This window comes from Rhinolophus sinicus, linkage group LG07 (genome assembly GCF_036562045.2).
Source record: "Rhinolophus sinicus isolate RSC01 linkage group LG07, ASM3656204v1, whole genome shotgun sequence".
Taxonomy (NCBI): Eukaryota; Metazoa; Chordata; class Mammalia; order Chiroptera; family Rhinolophidae; genus Rhinolophus; species Rhinolophus sinicus.
Genome location: NC_133757.1, coordinates 123,507,012 through 123,525,643, shown reverse-complemented (window position 1 = coordinate 123,525,643; position 18,632 = coordinate 123,507,012). Strand labels below are relative to the sequence as shown.

Here is an 18,632-nt window from a genome sequence, read left to right as displayed (position 1 = left end):
CATGTTCTCAGTTGGTAAGAAACCTTTTCATGTCTTTCTGTGGGTTCATACGGTTCAGTGTTCTATCGTTCATTTCTGCAACTGTAGCACCATATTCTACTGAAAACAGAACATGGTAGAAACTTGTCACACTAACGGTAAGGAGAATGAAGGCAGCGTCCTTTTATAAAAGTCTCCCTGTACTGTACTGAGCGCTAACGTCCCAAAGAGGTGTTTTAAACACACTTGCTTCATAAGGGTCACCAGAGCTTTGTTCTTAAAAATCTAAAAGATTTCTTTCTGTTGGCCTGTAGGTGGCAAACTTCTACTCATGCTCTTAAAAATTGGACCTGCTGGCTTCAAGTCCACGAAACGAAAGGTGAGATCATTTTCGTGTGGGTTAGCATGAACACAGGACAGGAGAAGTAAAAGGCACTCCCTTTCCGTCATTGTGGGTTTCGAGGGGGGCAGCAAGACCTGGTCAGGGTCCTGGCTCTGCTGTTAACTCACCGGGAAGCTGGTCCAAGATCTCTGAGCCTCTGAGAAACCACCTTGAAATCACAACGTTGAGTGAAGTTGCCCCTGTCATACTTTCCAGCTCAAAATTTTATGATTCTTGTTACCAATTAAATTCCTGACAGATTTTGAGGGATTTGAAAGAGGACAAACGTGTTTTAAAAATTGCTTCTTAAAAGATTAAAAGGCCAGACTTTAAAATTGATTGCAAAAACTGTAATACATGATGTTTATAACACTGGGGTTTCCAAATTGGCCAATGGTAGATTCCAGCCATTATAACCATTTATTTTATTGCCAACAATAGAGACTGAAATAACTTTTTTAATGATATGAAAAAGAATTAAATTAGATCTGTTGTCACTGCAGCCATATCAGTATGTTATAATGGGTTCAAAAGTAGAATTTTGACTATAGGTCTGCAAGAAACCAGAATATAAAATATAAAACCTGAAGAAACCAGAATAACGTGTGTATCCCTTTTGTGGAAGGGAGATAAATTAATGGATATTAAAAAAGAGAGGAAGCTGTTGAACACAAGGTACATTTTTTCATACTATAACAAGAATAAAAACATTTTCAAAGGATGGGACTAAATGTGACACACTATTAAAAGCTTACTATTTTAAATGTGTAAATATGTATAATCCAGGCAGCAGTTGGGGTCTCCCTCAATTCAGGTAATCCTGACCCAAATCTTAAATCCAGTAAGTCTGATAGCAAAAAGGCTTTCTGAGAATTTTATTGTATCCCCCAAACACACACACACACACACACACACACACACACACACACACACACACACACACCTTGTTGCTTCTCTCTGCTGTGGGTGTTTTATTGGCTGGCTGTTTCTCCTTCACCTCCCTTTACTTCTCCAATCTTAGTACCTACAACTAATCTGCCCATTCGTATCAAGCACTCCATGGGTTTTGAAAAGTACTTGATTAAAGATCTGAGTGAGTTACAGAGAGGAAAGAGGTGAAAATGTGGAGTACTGACCTTTCACTATTTCCTCATGGCCCCCTCCTCTCCTGCTTCCCTTTCCCCTCCCTCACTTTCTAAATCAATAAAATCATCCCTAGTCTTGAAAAGGGCTCTTCTTACTACATTCACCCTTGACTACAAACTCCCATTTCCCAAAAAGGACAGCTCCCCCTACGAGGCATATTAGGAAATAAAATTTTCTCCATCTAATTTCATCTATCAGGTTGGCATGTAAATTCCACTTAAAAAGGAGAAACAATTTATACAAGGAGACATGGAAAAATGCACAGTTTGCTCCTCTAATGCAGTACATAGCAAAGCAACTCAAAGGCAGGATCCTCCTAGTTAGAGCAGAAAACATCTGAAAGATCTTTCTCTTCTGGCGCGCGTGTGGGGAAGCATGACCTTATGTGCATTGCTGGAGAAAATGCAAACCCGTTCAACTGCAGATGGTTCTTGTACAGAAATGTTACTAGTTTTATAAAAAATGGAAGCAAACCACATATTCCACCATGGGGAATATTTAGACAAATATGACATACTAATATGGAATGAGTTCTGTGCTGCTTTTGAAAATGTCAAGTATGTATTTTACTTCATGAACAAGTTTACAAATAGTTGACAAATTAAAAAACAGAACTCAAGATAATGTTAACTTGATGGCTATGTAATAAAAACAACAAGAAAGATGGGAAGCCAGAGAGGAATGTAAATAATTTCAATTCTTATTATTTTGGAGAGTTCCAATTTGTAGAAATGACAATAATTCTAACTAGCAGTCACAGTTACCCTATCTTTTGTTACATCTCTGCATACACTAAGACCAATTGTTCAAGTCTATTCAAGTTGATTCTAACAGTTTGAACTATCTCCAGAAGATTGTTTTTCCTTTTAGAATTGCTTTAAGTCAGGTTTTTCTAATTGAATCTAGGAATAAATTGGATATCTTTAAAAGTTTATTAGTGGGGACATTCTGAAAAATACCTAACCAGCACTGCTCAAAACTGTCAAGGTTATAAGAAAAACAAGTATAGTTTGAGAAACAGTCACAGCCAAGAGGAGCAGACGGAGATGTGACAACTAAGAGTGACGTGGTGTCGTGTGTGGGATCCTGGAACAGAAAAAGGACATTAGGTAAAAAACGAAGGAAATCAGAATAAAGTATGGACTATAAGTAGTTGTGTATCAATACTGGTTTATTAATTGTAATGTACCATACGAATATAAGATGTTAATAACAGGGAAACTAGATGTGGGCATATGGGAATTCTCTGAGCTATTTTCACAATCCTATTATCTACACAATCCTACCATTAACATATTATTTAATACTATATCGATATATTCAGACAACTGTAACACCATCTAATGTTTTGAACTAACGTACTAAATAACCAAGGCTTGTTGACTGTTAGTGTCCAACCGATACACTAAAAAATTACCAGGTCATATCTACAATCATGCAGTAGCTGGAGACAGCACTCGAGGAAGGGCGAACGCCCTTCAGTAAGGAGAATGAGCCGAGGAAGTGCAGAGTACCACAGGAAGCAGGGCCCTCGTGCAGGGGCAGTCCAGAGGAACCGTCCCCAGGGCACCGCGCCAGCTGTAGCTTCTAACCAAATGTTCGGACTTATCAATATGCAGAGCTGTTCCTATTGTACCACAATATGTAATGAAGTCTGGTTCAGCCTATTTTGAGGTTTCCTTTTCTGAACTTTTTTTTTCCTCTTTTCCATTTTGTTTGCCATTTTTCTTGGCAATTGCGTTTTTAAAAATTTCCAATGTGTTTATCTGGTGATGTGAAGAAGATTCTTTGTGCACTGTCCACTATGAATGAAAAGCAAACTGGGAATTTCACAGTCTGTTGACAACATTGAGACTGGTTTGATGTCTAAAAAAAGGTCGACCTGTTTCCTGTGTTAACCTCAGAGCAGTAGGTGGAAAGGCAAGTTCCCAATAGGTTTCCATGCTGGACTAACGTCAAATGAAAATAAATGAGGCAGATGTAATATGTTTTCCTCTTCATCACTAATTAAATATACATTAAAATAGTTTCTTTTTAATGTATTAAAAATGTTTTAAATTAGCGTTTGTGTTTTCGTGTTTAAAAGCAATAGAAACTTCTGTGCATAAAGTCATTTATTTTTTTAGAAATAATTATGGGTTTCCTGCAGTATTTCCAAAACTACCCTGGAAGAAGCACATGGACTACTTACTTGTCAAACTGCAGGCTCCCAGACACCCCAACTCAAGATTCTGGTTCAGCGTGCCGAAGATCCAGGAGAACCTGTCTTTAAATTAGCACCTTCTCCTGGCCAGGTCGTCTTCTGATTTGTTGTTTGTACTGGTTCTTAACTCTGACTACAGAATAGAATCATCTGGAGAACTTTTAAAACGACTAACGCCCCAGCCGACCCCTTCCACCCCCCCAGACTGTCGTTTGTGTATCTGAGACGTGGCCTACACATCAGTGGTTTTCAGGTCTCCCTGGATTCTGCTAGTGTGTAACCAGCATCAAAACCACTAGTCTTGTGTGTGGAACCAAAATTAACTAGAAAAACCTGTACTTTACTCCTTAGGCTCAGTTTAAAAAAATATTGGCTACTGAACATAGCACATGGATCTTAGAAGCACAACGCTGAGCGAAAGAAGCCAGAACCAGAGGACACATCAGTGGGACTGACTGCCGATAGGTACAGGGTTTTGGGGGTGGGGGGTGGTGGACCTGTTCTGGAATTAGAAAAGGTGAAGGTTGAAAAACATAGACAATATAGTAAAAGCCACTGAAGGGTATACTTTAAAGTGATGAATTTTATGTTGTGTGAAGTCTATCTCTATTTAAAAATGCTGCTAAAACAACATTCAATTGACCATTTTTTGTCAATGTTTGAAACAGATATATGCACACCATCATTAGAAGTTGGGGTAGTGGTTAGCAGTTATCTTTGGGGAGGTGGGAGAGGTGGTGATGGCAGGGTCTGGAGTGCTGCACGGTTCTTATTTCATGACCTGGGTGGTGGTCACAGGGGTGAAATCACAGCATGATCATTCATTTTTGTATTTATGATTTGTGCTTCAGGTAAAATGAGTTGCTAAGAGAAGGTGAAAAGATATTCAGGCTCCCGCACTTGAGAATACAGGAAGGTATCTATCTCAACCCATAATAAGAGCAAATCTGACGAGGTATAATGTTTGACAGTAGAGGTCATTTGGTACTGAAATTGTTTACCGAAGACGGCTATAGAATCTCTGTCCTCAGAACTCTCTGAAAAATAGCCTTGCTGTAAATTTGTTGTGTTTTGGGATGGTAGCTTGTACTAATTGGCCAGATAACATTTTGAGACTTAATCCAGTTGGAGTCGACCTTTACTTTGCATTTTTTTTTTTTTTTTTTTTTTTTTACAATTTTTATAAGAGTTTATTTGAGCCAAAACTGAAGACAATTGCTGGCAAGCAAAATCTCAAATGCTCTAGTTTCCATTTACTTTTTATTCTTGGAAATAAAAAGTTAGACAAAATAAAAGAAAAACTAAGAGAACGTTGAATTCCCATATCAGGATACTTGCCAAAGAGAATTAGCTAATGCATATATTTTTTGTTGTTATAGAGAAGTTTATTGTAATGTTTCACCAGTTATCAAACTGAATTTCCTAAGCTCAATTTAATTTGCTTTCTTTTATGTTGTTGCTGATATTTTTTTCTTATTTCCTGTTAACCTGCTGACCATCCTAGACTCTCCCGCCTTTCTTCTTTTATTACTTCCCCAGGCTCCGTGAATTCAGTTGTTTCCACTTTCTTTCTTCATGGGCTCCAAGATTTCGTCACTTTATTACTCTTTTTATATTTCGGTAGCTCTACTCATAGTTTTAAGACCTTTGGTTTCCAGGAATGACTCCATTGTGAGGTTCTGGAAAATGTCTCCTTCCTTTTGTAATCATGTTTGTATGCTAAAACAATATGGTTCCACGTTGACCCCTCTGATTCCCGGATTACGTGTTTAGAACTGAGTCAGTTTAGCAATCCCAATGATTTCATAAGCTATTTTGCAAGCCATCTATGCCCTTTGAAATCTGTTCATGCATTTCTAGATCTCCTTCTTATTCTATTAGCCACGTACAGACTATGCTTTTATATTCTTACATCTAAGATTTGTTCATTTATTTAACAAAGAAACAGCATTTAAAATTTGCTTCGTTCTTAATAACTAGAAGAAATTATTTTAGATTCTCTCCTCCAATCTCTTCATTTTATAGATGAGGAAATTGAGGCCCAGAGAAAGCCACAGTTAATTACAGAGAAAGCCATTTTTCTTCTACAGTTCTTTACTGTTTCACTGTACTTAATTTGTGTCTTTTTTCCTATGCAACATTTTTAACCTGGAGGCACATTGAGTCATTCTGGATTTTTTTTCTCGTGTTTAATTTTTTAAAAACTTTTTAGTAAATCATTGAGCGCATTTTTAGTACCAGCTGTTCAAGCTAACTAGTACAGTGCCACTTAATGCATTATATTAGCACAATTTTAAGAACGTCCTCAAAGCAAAACACTTTTCTTTGTTGGTGGTGGTTTTTAATGTATTGTTTTATTCTCGTCCACCCTTACTGAATTTTCCAAATGGAACTACTCCTGGAAAAGATCTTTCCCTTCACATTCTCACACTCTATTGCCTTTTCTAGATACATGTTAGATAATAACAGCTGACAGATATTAAGCTCCATGTTAATTGTTCCCATTTTACTGATGAGATAACTGAGGCACAGAGATGTTCTCCATGGCAGAGGGGGATGAGACCTAAGCTTTCTTATTCTTGTTCCAGATCTAGTATTATACTTAACCTTTTTTATAGTCCTTTAATAACGTCTACTTTTAAGTGCTTCCAAGCAGGGAAGTCTAGATTGTAGATCGCAACTAACCAGTTTTATATTGATAGCCTGTGATTCTGTCTGTAGGAGGCGAGGCAGAAAGCCTCAGACCTCAAGAGAATATGGGCAGGATGAAAAAACGGGCCCTTGTCCATCTCCCTGGCTGACAGGGAAGCTTGTGAGGCATGTGCAGGTAGCAGGATGACCACCAGGGGGCGCCGCCACACTCAGCCCGGGCTGCAATCCAAACCTGGCCCATTGGGGTACTGGCAAGAGCCCCCGGGCACCATGGCACAGCAGCTGCCGGCTGCCTCCCTGAGCTGCAGTCACTCATCCCTTCTAATTGGCAGTGATACTCTCTTCATTTTGTCCCTTTCCTGTTTGTGAAGTAAAGCTGTGTGATCCATCTTCACAGAACGTACTCACTGCCTGTTCTCTTCAGTTCTACCTTTTTCCAAATTATCTAATGTTTTCCACTGTGCTACCAGGAATCAGAAGAAAAGTTATGAGTTGTAGATTTCTGTGTAATAAACCACCCGAAAGTTCAGTGGCTTAAACCAACAACCGTTTACTATTTGTCATGACTATGCCTTGGCTGGCTGCTCCCCTGCTGGTTTCGCCTGGGCATACAGCCGGAAGTGCTCAGGGCGGTTCCAGGTGGCCTCGGGCGGGTATGTGGCGCTTGGCCTTGGCTGTCGTCGGGGCACTTGGTTCTCCAGTGGCCTCATCCTCAGTAAGCGGGACTGGCTGCCTTGCATGTCAGTCTCTGGGCATCCCTCGCGGAAAACCAAGGCAGACGCTCAAGGTCTACCTTAGAAGTCACACAGCTTCACTTCTACCACATTCTTTTGGTCAAAACAAGTGATAAGAACAGCCTAGATTCAAGGGTTGGGGATAGAGCCTCTGGATAGGATGAGCTGCAGAAAGAGCAAGCTCATGATTCCCAGCCTGCAACAAGGCGAAAAGGCTGGACTCAGCCCTCAGGTGAATAGGGTCATTGAACCCAAACAAAATAGACTTTACTTTTCGCTCAGGCAAGTAAGAATGCCAACTGACTAAACATCTTCAATTCTTGTCACTGCAATAAAAGCTCTGTAACACTGACGGGTCTCAACAATAGAGAATTAAGGAGACTACTAAAAATTGCCCTAGCCCAGAAAATATTTACAGGAGGAAGGAGAGGTTCAAAGTCTAATTTCTGTAGGCAAAGTGACCTGACTAGTGTGGTTTCCAAACCTCAGTTATGTCAGTTTGATTCCAAGCCTCTTTAGTTAATAATAGAATGCAGGAAAAAAACAGCCAAAGATTTTGTTACTTAAAGAGAATTTGCAAATTAAGTCTCTTAAGTAACCATTGGTTGCCCAATATTCACTGACAGGCATCTGGATTTTCGCCTTCTTCCTTGCATAACTGGTGAAAGTGAAATGAGATAATTAATGTAATGTGCCTGGTATGATACCTGGATTTGCCACTAAAAAATATAGCTGCTACTATTGTTTTATTATTTTATTCAAGGCTTTACCAAGAATTTACATTGTTTTATGATAGATAAACTTTCTATTAAGTACTTTTTAAATATAGTTTTATGGTCAGCGGGTGCTTGATAAACTTGCTTTAAAAACTTTTCAAGCTAAACTATCATTGCCATATTTTATGGGGTAAAAATTTGGAGGCTCCATTTTCTTTGTCCATATGTTGGAAAATGACCTAGCACAATTACAAGTCAGCTCTTGCTGTGTAACAAATAACCACAAGGAAATCCCAGTGGCATTTAACAAAGCATTTTGTTTGCTAGTGGGTCTATAAAGCGGGTGGGCAGCTGTGCATCTGCCCACAGCACAGGGGTATTCCTCGTGCTGCAAGTCTGCGTATAGGTTTGGGAGCTCTGCTCAACATGCATTTGTGCTGAGGCCCAGACCAAAGGGGCAGCCGCTACCGAGAGTAAGTTCATCTTACAGTGCTGGCATAGGCGCAAGATAACAGCAAAATATCTAGGATTTTTAAGCTCTAGATTCAGAACCTGTATAGTGTCACTTCCGCCCAAACCAATGGAATAGCCAAGTTCACCATTAGCAGGAGGAACGTGTAAGTCACAGGCCAAGCTCCAAGCTACAGTGAGGGATGAAGAATGGAAGCCAATAATGCAGTACCACAGAGTGTCGGAAGCACCTTGGCCTGTGGGCAGACGCTCCTTAGTCGTGCTTCCATAAAGAGGCATGTGTCCTGGTGAGGCTTCTCACACTTACTCAGTAGGACGTAATTCCCTTGGCTGGCTGGCTGGCTGGCGGTTAGGCTTATGACTCTATCCTCAAATAATAACATGGGGCGTCTGCCTGTTAGTTACCTAACAGAGTAGATCTTTGAATTCTGTGCTGCCTCATAGTTATAAAATCTTAGTTTGGAAAATCATATTTGTGGAGGATTTCCTAATGGATCATCCATTCCTCAAAATAGTCTGAGTTTCATACCTGAATCAAGTGAAGTTGCAGAGAAGCCTCTGTGTACAACAGATTGGGTTGGCCTCTTGTAAAATTGCTTTTACTTAACTAAGCTTGCGTGTTAAGCTCTCTGCCTCCGTCGAAGAAAGTTATGAGGAAATAATTCATGGACCTAATTAATAATTGAGATCGACATTGGTATGCTCTACACATTTAAGTTTTTGAAGAACCGTGGAAGAATTTTCTCTTTGCTCACAGAAACAAGAATTTCTGGGGCTCCTCCTGAGAAACTGGCTTATTTGTATCTGGCTTATAGTCACTGTGATGTAACGGATCACCTTTCCATTGTTAACTGGCCACCAGGGAGCTCTGATGCAGATTTGCAGACCATCGCTGCTGGAGCAGAGAACCTTATGCATCGTACAGTCATTATGTGTCAGGCTTTGAGTTAATACATAGTAAGTTCTTAGAAGTGCTTGGCACATGCTATATATGTTTACCATTATTATTATTATTATTATCATTATTGATAGGATAAGTTGGATATAAATAAAATTCAATATAATAAGAGAATGGAATCCCAGTATCTGACCTCCTATTTCATTTTGGAATAAAAAGTGCTGAATTTGTCTGTTGTTTTTCAAGACTTTGTAATCAAATTACCGAATTGATAAGCAGGTCAAGCATTGGATGGAGAAATTTTATTCTCCTGCTTCACTAATATTTTACTGATTAATTTTAAGCTTGTATAGTTTGGACCAAAATAAATTTATATTTCTTGCCAAGAACACTTATAATGAAATAACCTAAAGCTTCATCAAAGACTGGAGTAAATGTTATTAAAGGATGAACAAGAGATTAAAACTCCCGATGGTTTGGTGGGGTGGGGGCTGGGGAGGGTAAGAGGTCCAATAGCATCCGGCCAATAGGACTTTCTACTTCACAACAGCTAGTTTTGGGCCAAAGCTGGGCCACTAAAATTTACCTTTCCTCCTTTGTTCGGTGGCTAGGAGAAATAAGGGATAGGGTGGAAGTGAGGGGCCAATATCGGGTAGGACTGATAATCTTCCCAAAAAGGCACTGTTCCCACGTCCTCCTGTAGGACTGACCAGTGCCCCCGCGTTCTCTCTGTGGAGTTTGGTGCACCCTCACCTGGATGGTGCCCACAGCCTAACAACACGGAGAAACAAAATGGCTGTTTTGCCCACGGCCAAAAAGCAAAACCCAGAACACAGACTGTCAACCCCCAGCCTTCAAAGTCTTGTCCAGGAAGGACTTAAATTTAGCAGTCCCCTGCTAAATAGAACAAGGAGTCAGGAAAAAATGTCCTCATCAATTTGAGGCCAATTCTGTTACTGAAAAGAACAGGCTTTGGTGAAAGAAAAGAAGCTGAATAAAAATTGTTTAAAAAGAAAAGAATAGAACATGCAAAAGACATGAAAATTTCATACTGGAAGAAGACAATCCAGGGTACAATCTCAGGTAATAAATTACAAATTTGTAATAAGTCACACATAGGTAATAAAAAAATACACTCTAAATTAAAGAGTACGTTCACAGTGAGGCATTGAGAGGCCAGCTCCTGGCCCCACAGTCACGCAGCTGGGAAGTAACAGAGCTGAGATTGGCACCCAAACAGTTTGACTTCTGAGGTCATCGTGCCTCCCTGTCATGTAAAGAAACGTGTGGGGGGATAGTCAGCAGTCAGTTATTATCCGGAGAATGAAACTGTTAGGAATTTTTATTTTCTATGTTAACATGTTTGTATCATTTATAGTTTTATCATAAAGTACTGCTTTTGTAATTTACTTCCTAAAACATGTAGCTATAAATTGAAGAGAGGTGTAAAATACTAAGCAAATATCCGATACAACTCTTCCTAACTCATTCTTATTAGCAAAAGTTTTGTAAGAAACCGTGTTTTTATAAGAAACCTGCAGAGCCCAAAACCCCATTATTTAGGGTTCACTCTGAGACTCAGTGGTTAGCTAGTTTGCGAAGCTCTCTGATTGCAGGGAAATGTCTACTTGGCTTCCCCGGTGCTCTCTTAGAACAGAGTACAGCAGCGTTCCCCATCCCTCCAACCCAGTCGGACACCGAATACCCCTGGGCCTGGCCCCTACAGGTGTGTCTGGAATTGAGCCTTGTGCTGCTCTTCTGGTCGCCATGTCAGCATTGGAAGTCTGGCCTGGACACTGCGGTTCCCTGGGTGAGGATTCCTCTCCTACGTCTTTCTCCTTTCAGTTAAACAATACCATCACGTCTTAGTTCTCGCTGCTATAACAGGACACCACAGGCTGGGTGGCATGTAAACAGCAGACATTTATTTCTCACAGGTCTGGAGGCTGGGAAGGCCCAGATCGCGGCCCAGGCAGCTTCCATGTCTGGTGTGAGCTGCCTGGCTCACAGAGGGCCATCTAGTCACCGCGTCTCCACAGGGCACAAGGGAGTCTCTGCGGTCTCTGTCATCAGGGCACGAATGCCTTCGTCAGGGCTTCGCCCTTGTGACCTGGTCACCTCAGCTCCAATATCACCTTGGGGGTTAGGATTTCAGCACATGAGTTTTGGGGAGACCCGAGCGTTCAATCTGATAAGCAGCACAGCAGATCTATGGAGGTGAGCCTGGTGGTAGCCACTGTAACACTTCTGTACCCTGAGTTCAGAGCTGTCTGAAAAGCAGTGCTGTCAGTAACTCTTCCTGCTTATGGCTCCTGTGTTACATACAGTGCAATTCGTATAATGCTTTTCTACTCTTCCTACCAGAGTGCACTGTACTATGCAGTACGTATAAAATAGCCTGTGCATTGCACACACCGATAGATGTTCACCGTGTGAACTAAGGGACACAGATCGTTGGAGTGGAAGCTCCTCCCTGGGCGTTGTTTGCACAGCTGAGTTCCTTGTATCTGAAGACTGCTAGTGCTGGTGGTGTTTGCTCTTTCATGATGAATGGCTATCGTTTAGTATGACACTAAGGCACATATGCAGCATTTAAGATTACAAAGAACAAGCAAACAACATCCTTGCTTCGCAAGAGCCTAGATCTCTATTAGGCGTAGCCGTTAAGACGATGATGGTAGCACTGACCCACTCACTCCACTTGTTCTGGTCTCCGTCAGCTTTATTTAGATACAGTAACTCCTAGATGTGGGCATGCAGTGAGAACGTAGAAATGACAGGATGCGGCTGTCATAAGTGCAGGTGTGCTAACAGCCTCTGTGTATCTGTGTGCAGTGGGGATCCCAGCTTGAAGTTCAAGTATGTCTACAGTTTTATTGACAGTTTGCGCCCTCTCCCACCATCACAATGTCAGGAGTCCACGGGGAGCTTAGCTGGAAACAAATCCAGTGTCCCAAACATGCCCAGACACATTGGAACAGTGTTTGATTCTACTGCTGCTGATGGTGTGAGTCTTCTGCATAATGCAGGGATAAAAGAAAAAGGGTTTTCGACGTCTCCAGTAGACCCTTTCTATGCATGTTTGTCTCTGTGTGGTGCCAAAAGTTTAGAAAATATAAAAGGCTATGGGACAGAAAATGAGCCGCTGGTTGGTTTAGCTTCCATAGTGTTTCAGCCTAATGAGTTCGTCCTGGATTCCGTCCTTCTAATTTATTCTTTTACTTCTGGAATCTGGTGCTTATTTAGCCGCCTGACTACCAGGATTTACGTTTGAAGTGTAATGTTACAAGAAGACACAGACCAGAAGAAGGCGGCACACACAGGATTTCCTGTTTATAGATTTGCAAACTACTGTAGGACCCTGATTACATGATTAATGGAGAACAACAAACTATATCTAAACAGTGTTCTCACTAAAAGTTTTTACACAAATGCATTGGACAGCTTGCTCCAAAGTGTGACTCACAGGAAAGCGTTCTACTGCTTTCATTTACATGGAGAAGAAATCTGAACTGATGATAGATGCATGTAATTGTTTGTGTCCATTGGGAAAGAAGTGGCAGTGTTAACACTTCATTTAAAAGATTTTCCAAAATATAATAGTGGGATGCTGAATTTTTTTAAATGACAGCATAGTATGCTGTCAAATTGTCCAATAACACTATTCAGTTTCTCTCCTTGTAGCTTCAATTCTCTGTTCAGTTTTTCCACCAGTTTTTGAAAATAAATACGCAAGAAAATCACCGAAATTAAACTGCCATCATTTTCACCTTTCTAACCTCACACAGGTGCTGACTGCTCCCCATTTTTCACAGCATTTCTGATGCGTGGAGTGAAGGGATTTTTCTGATTCCTAATCGTAGTCACAACAGTTGAAATTTAAGCTTTTTGGGGTTTCCTTTTTTCTCTAAAGTACCAATTAATCTTTTATACTCTCTCTGAGAATTAGTATATAATAGTTCCTAATCTGATTGTGACTGGTTTATTTGTCTATGCACCAATAATTCAAAGAAAATTAGTATTCAGTACCCATTGTCAGGAGAGAGAGAGAGAGAGAGAGAGAGAAATCTACATTTTTTTAACCCCACAACTGTAACAAATATGGCAAGAAGTTCCTTGAAGTATTTAGGAAAAAGGAAAGCGAAATGAAGAAAGAAGGAGAGGAGAAATAGTAGAAGAAGGAGAAAGAAAAAGAAATGGATGCTGTTCAAGCTCAGAAGATTCTTGACTTTGAAGAAGCTGTAATACAAATATTTTAAGGGAACACAGATTTAAAAGCAATTTTAAATGTTGGAAAACAAGCAGCATTTCCATGAGGCTGTTAGAGCATATACTGATGCCAATTCCTGCTTTTAGAGCAGATCAATCCCTTACCAACCTGTTCTTTCCATTCCAGCTTAAGTTTTGTACTATATCTTTTCCCAAATCAAAAAAAACCACACCATCATCAACTGAACATTGTATTAGATATACTATTTTGCAGCTATTGTTGTTGTTGTTGTTGTTGTTGCTCAATTACAAGGATAAACAAGTAATTTCTTCTGGGTTCTATGTCGGAGGCTCGTTCTGTAATAGTCAATAGGATTGTTGTGAAGATCAGAAAGACACTGTATCTGAAAGTGCTTTTAAATATACAAAGAATCATCCAAATAAAGTCAACATCGTTACCCAAATCACGTTGTGATATGTACATTTTTTCCTTTGGTTTTTATTTTTCTGTTTTATCCCATCATTATTTTCTAAATAATCAAAATTACTCTATTGGAATTATTATGTTATTCAGTTAGGCTGAAAATGTTCAACATTTTTGGTTTTCCCTTTTTTGTAAAACTAACAAAATACTCCATGTTGGAAATTTTACATTAGATTGAGGCTGGTATGTTAAAAAAAAGATTAGAAGACACAGTCTAACAATCTCCTTTTCTAAAAAGTAGTTTTTCTTCTCAGTTTTCAGTGATTAACCAGCTGCGTTTGTTGTCATCAAAATGGCCATGGAGGTAACATTCCACAGCCTGGTATGTACAACACTCAGAAATCTCATCTTATACGTCCAGGTTATTCAAGTTGTTACTAAAGTCATTTAGGAGAAAGAAGTCAGTGGTTGTAATATGTGATTTCTTTTCTTACTGTTTACAAAACAAAGCTGTCCTTTGGGAAACAGAGTATGTGCAAAAGAAGGCAGAGAAAACAAGAACAAATTGTGAGCTGGCTGTGGACGCAGGGTGTCTGGTCTGTGTTTGGCCCATGTCCCATTCCTAGGGGTTTTACTTACACCAGCACTGCAGCAAGCACACATTTTGTGTATTAAACGTGCAAAAAGGACAAGCCAAAACCTGGAATGCAGTCCACTTCCCATAATCTGCATGCTTATTAATTTTTTTTGGTTTATCAAAAAAAGTTTACTATCAGACGGGGGGATGTAGTTTGCCCCTGTGCTGCTTCCTCTGACTATTGCTTTAGTGTTTCCTAGGATATCGTAACCCAATTTTTTATTATTAGTCTAAGTACAAACAAGAAGGAAAGAAGTAAACTCATTTTGTAAAAACATAATGCATTACAGAAGATAGAAAGGATTTGGGGGTTAGCCACAGTTCACGTCCCTCAGATGGCTAATTATGGGGGGGCTCTCAGTTCGAGAATACTAACTGGACAGAGACATGTGCATGAAGCAGACCTAGTTCACTGTCAGTTATTGGTCCTAGTTTATCTTCCTAAGTTTTGCTCATCGAGAGGACTCTAGCATGGAAGAGGCAACACCAGTAAAAGAATGTTCTGCATTCTATACTATATCCCTTTAACTGTCCTGTTTCCCTACAGCTCGGTCATTTTTGCTCTCGTCATCTTTTAAAACCCATCAAGGTGAACTTACCTTAGAGTCTACATTGAAGCTTAAGAGTGGCAGAATATGGTCCCCCCCAAAAAAAAAAAATATATATATGCCACGTGGACATATGGATTATTTTGTGCTAAATGCACTTAAAAAATAGTAGATACAAGAAGGGGTGCTCTAACCTCCCCCTTTTCTTCCTGAAAGCAGGAGATAAAACCCCCACGTGAATGATGCCTTCCCTTTACCAGGAAGAAAGGACCGTTATTATCACCAGAGACCGGGAGTCGAGGCTGAGAGAAATCAGTACAACGGACCTTGGTAAATAACTCTTACCGTCCTTTAGTTTCCCCACATAGTTCAGTCACTTTTCCACAATTGTCTCTCTTTGTTCAGCCTAGTATATAAACACTCAGGCCCAGACACTTCTTTGGGTCTTCCTTTTCCTGTGAAGCCTCCATGTACATGTAAACATAAAATCTGTATGCTTTTCTCCTGTTAATCTGTTTTGTGTCACCTTAATTCCCAGGCCCGGCGGGAGACCCTAAGAGAGTAGGGGAAAATTTTCTTCCCCTACAAGGCCAAGTATAGATATTACATCATGGCTCAGATTCTTTTAAACTACTTTTTCTCTACAGCATGCTGTTCCTGTAATCCATCTGGAATGTTCCTAAGGTTAGGATTGGGGTAATCATAGGGCTCATCTTCCAAATGAATCTACTTACTTTCTGGCTTCTTGCTTTTACCTGCCTGCCTGCTTGGGGTGGACATTAGAGGAAAGCACCCGTGCAGGAAGTGCGATAGACTTCCAAATGGCACAGCTCAGGAGAGAGAACTAGGCACCCATTTCCCACATGGGTGCTGTACATGTTTAGTCCAAAAATTTCTCTTAATAACCTGTGATGACCCACTTGATGCTTTTGTTATGCAAAAGTTGTTTCTCTTAAAAAAAAAATCACTGTTAATATTTGAATAAAAAGGGAAGATACTACCTATGCATTGTAAGCAAAAGATTTTTGTGGGCAGTTGTTTTTAATAAGATTAAATGTTCCCAGAATATTAGTTTTAATTCTCATTTAAAGGATCAGCTTATCTAGAACTGTGGCAGAAGAGAAACAGAAACATGCTTTTGAAAAAGTAAGTGTGGCGCATGTTATGTGAAAGCCCTGCATTTCTAGTCATGGCTTGCTGTGTTCAACTGAGTATACGGTCAGTCAAGCTAATGGGGAACACTTGGCGGAACTTTGTATTGACTTGGGCTAAGAGCATAGTTGCCTTTATTATAGTTACATTGTTAAGAACCATATGTGATACACCAAAAAGAGTATCTTTGGATTACTTTTTTAAACTTGGAAATTGAACTATAAAATTGTAACACAATAAAAATAAAACACGGAAACTTGGAAGAAAATTAAATAGAAAATGAATTAAAGTACAAAAGTGTTAAACCAGTTTTGTCATGTCAGAGTGACAAACAAAAATAGTAATACAAGGCAAAATTGGCATTACTGGCCAAATTGTGTGCATCTTGAATTCATTTGTGGTGTGGAAATTAATTCAGCTCTTCAAATATATCTTTCTCTCCCTCTCTCTCTCTCTCTCTCTCTCTCTCTCTCTCTCTCTCTCTCTGTCTCTGTCTCTGTCTCTCACACACACAGACACACACAGACACACACACACACGTTCAACTTCTTTGTGCCCAATCTACCAGAGAACATTATTTCTAAATTAATTATCTTCAACAAACATGTTTTAAATACCCTCTACATAGTAGCTAGTCACTTTGGGGGTTATCAAGTTAATTAAGACTGGTCCTCCAGGAACTTACAGGCTAGTGGAAGAAATAAATTGTGCACACAAATGATTATAATCCAAACTGGAGTTGCATAAACACCGTAAGTGAGGTACGTGACGGTAGAGGAGCTCCAGAGACATCAGTTTGCTCGGGGAAACCAGAAAAGTCTGGGAACGTGTCATGTAGTGTGGGCTTTGCAGGCTGGTGAGATTTTCATAGAAATGATGGCAGAGAGGATGGCAGGACTGATGTGAACCCAGCAGCCCGAGCAGTGACACAGACACAGCCACGTGTAGAGGAGTGATGAGCAAGCCGTTCCTTTCAGCTGCAGTGTAAAAAGTGGTGAGCAGCTGGTGGGGCAGGGAAGACAGCCTGAGAAGATGGGTGACACCGCTGGTTTCACTGAGATTGTCCTTTATTCAGGAGACAGTGCAGGTCCCCCGGGGGTTCTGGAGGAAGAGTGTGGCAGGCTCCAGTTCAGAAAAATGGCTTAAGGCAGACTGTAGGTTAGACTGTAGCTACGGAGACTGGTTAGCAGGTATTTGCATTGCCCAGAAAAAGGGGCGAGCGGGGATGGATGCACAAGAGGAAACAAGGCCAGCGGGATTTCCGAGGCGGAATCTCTAGGACTTGGTAATCATGAGAACTTGGAGCTACAGGTGTTGGTTACCTTGGTTATAGCCAGGTAACTGAAGGTAAAATTGAACTAGCTTAGGCAGAGAGTTCCCAAAATCCAAGGTGGGAGCGATTGGAGTCAGGGACCGAAATGACAGCCCACGGGTCTCTCACCTCTCTCCTCCTTGCAGGCTGACACCAACCTTTCCTCCGATAGCAGCACTTTTTTCACATGGCAAACATGGTCACTGGTGTCTCCTGAGGTTTGTATGGAGCTCAAGGACAGTAGCCCAGCAATGGAAATCCTGCCACTTGGCTCCAGGGTCCCTAACTACCACTGTGTACTAACCACTGTGTACTAGCCACCAACCACTGCGTACCATTGCTCCTCAGAGGCTCGCTGGACCTGCCTTGAACTGGTCACCTGAGGCCAGGGAAGAGAGCATCCTGTAAGACCGCGGCCATGCAGCCGGGATGGGACTGTTCTTAAAGGAGCAGGGCTGGCAGACAGAAAAGCATCTAGAAAGCCACTGAGCAAAGACAACTCCAACGTAGTGAGCCAGCATGCTGAAAGGTAAGCCATCGGGCTGTAACCATTTTCCAGGGGACACAGTGAGTCTGACGTGGACTGCTTCAGTCTGTGCTGGCCCCTCACGTAGGTAGGTGTATCTGCCAGGTAAGTGGGAATGAGAGGGCTGTGCATCCAGATGGAGGCTGAGATTATAAATCCAGGAGGACACTCAGAGCAGCAGTAATTGAAGCAAAGGGCGTGGATGTTTGTTGAGGAAGAAAGTATGGAGAGCCTGTCCTGGGTCTTGAACCAGACTCAGTACAACAGGATGTATCGGCCTGCAGTCAGAGCCTGGGTAGCTCCTGGTAACAGCTCCGCCTCCAGTTCTCGATTCCCTAGAAAGTCAGTCTCCCCGCTGGGCCACAGGTTCTCTGAGGCCTCCATGTCCCTTCTCCGTGGCCTCCGTCCTGCTTTGCGGCCTGGCATGCACATCTGTGTGGACGGCATCAAAAGGATTGATCTGCCTCTGGGTTCCAGTTGGTTTGGCCAATAGGACACACTGGAAGGACCCTGGTATCTAGGAACAGGATGAGGTCAGGGACCTATTCTCAGCTCTCTTTCCTCGCAGGGTCCTGGTAAGTTAGCTACAGCACCCCCAGACCACAGCTCCTGGCAGCAGTTAGATCTAGGCTGTGGTACCTGC

The 18,632-nt window shown here is 41.1% G+C and overlaps 1 protein-coding gene across 1 annotated transcript in view; it reads left to right on the top strand.

Moving 5' to 3' along the window:
* BBS12 (Bardet-Biedl syndrome 12) overlaps positions 1-18,632 on the top strand; it is a 50,630-nt gene that overhangs the window by 18,125 nt on the left and 13,873 nt on the right. The window contains exons 4-8 of the transcript XR_012498229.1: positions 294-358; positions 4,062-4,175; positions 14,129-14,196; positions 15,219-15,329; positions 17,812-17,992. The gene's annotated coding sequence lies outside the window, so the exon portion shown is untranslated. The remainder of the gene's footprint in view (positions 1-293; positions 359-4,061; positions 4,176-14,128; positions 14,197-15,218; positions 15,330-17,811; positions 17,993-18,632) is intronic.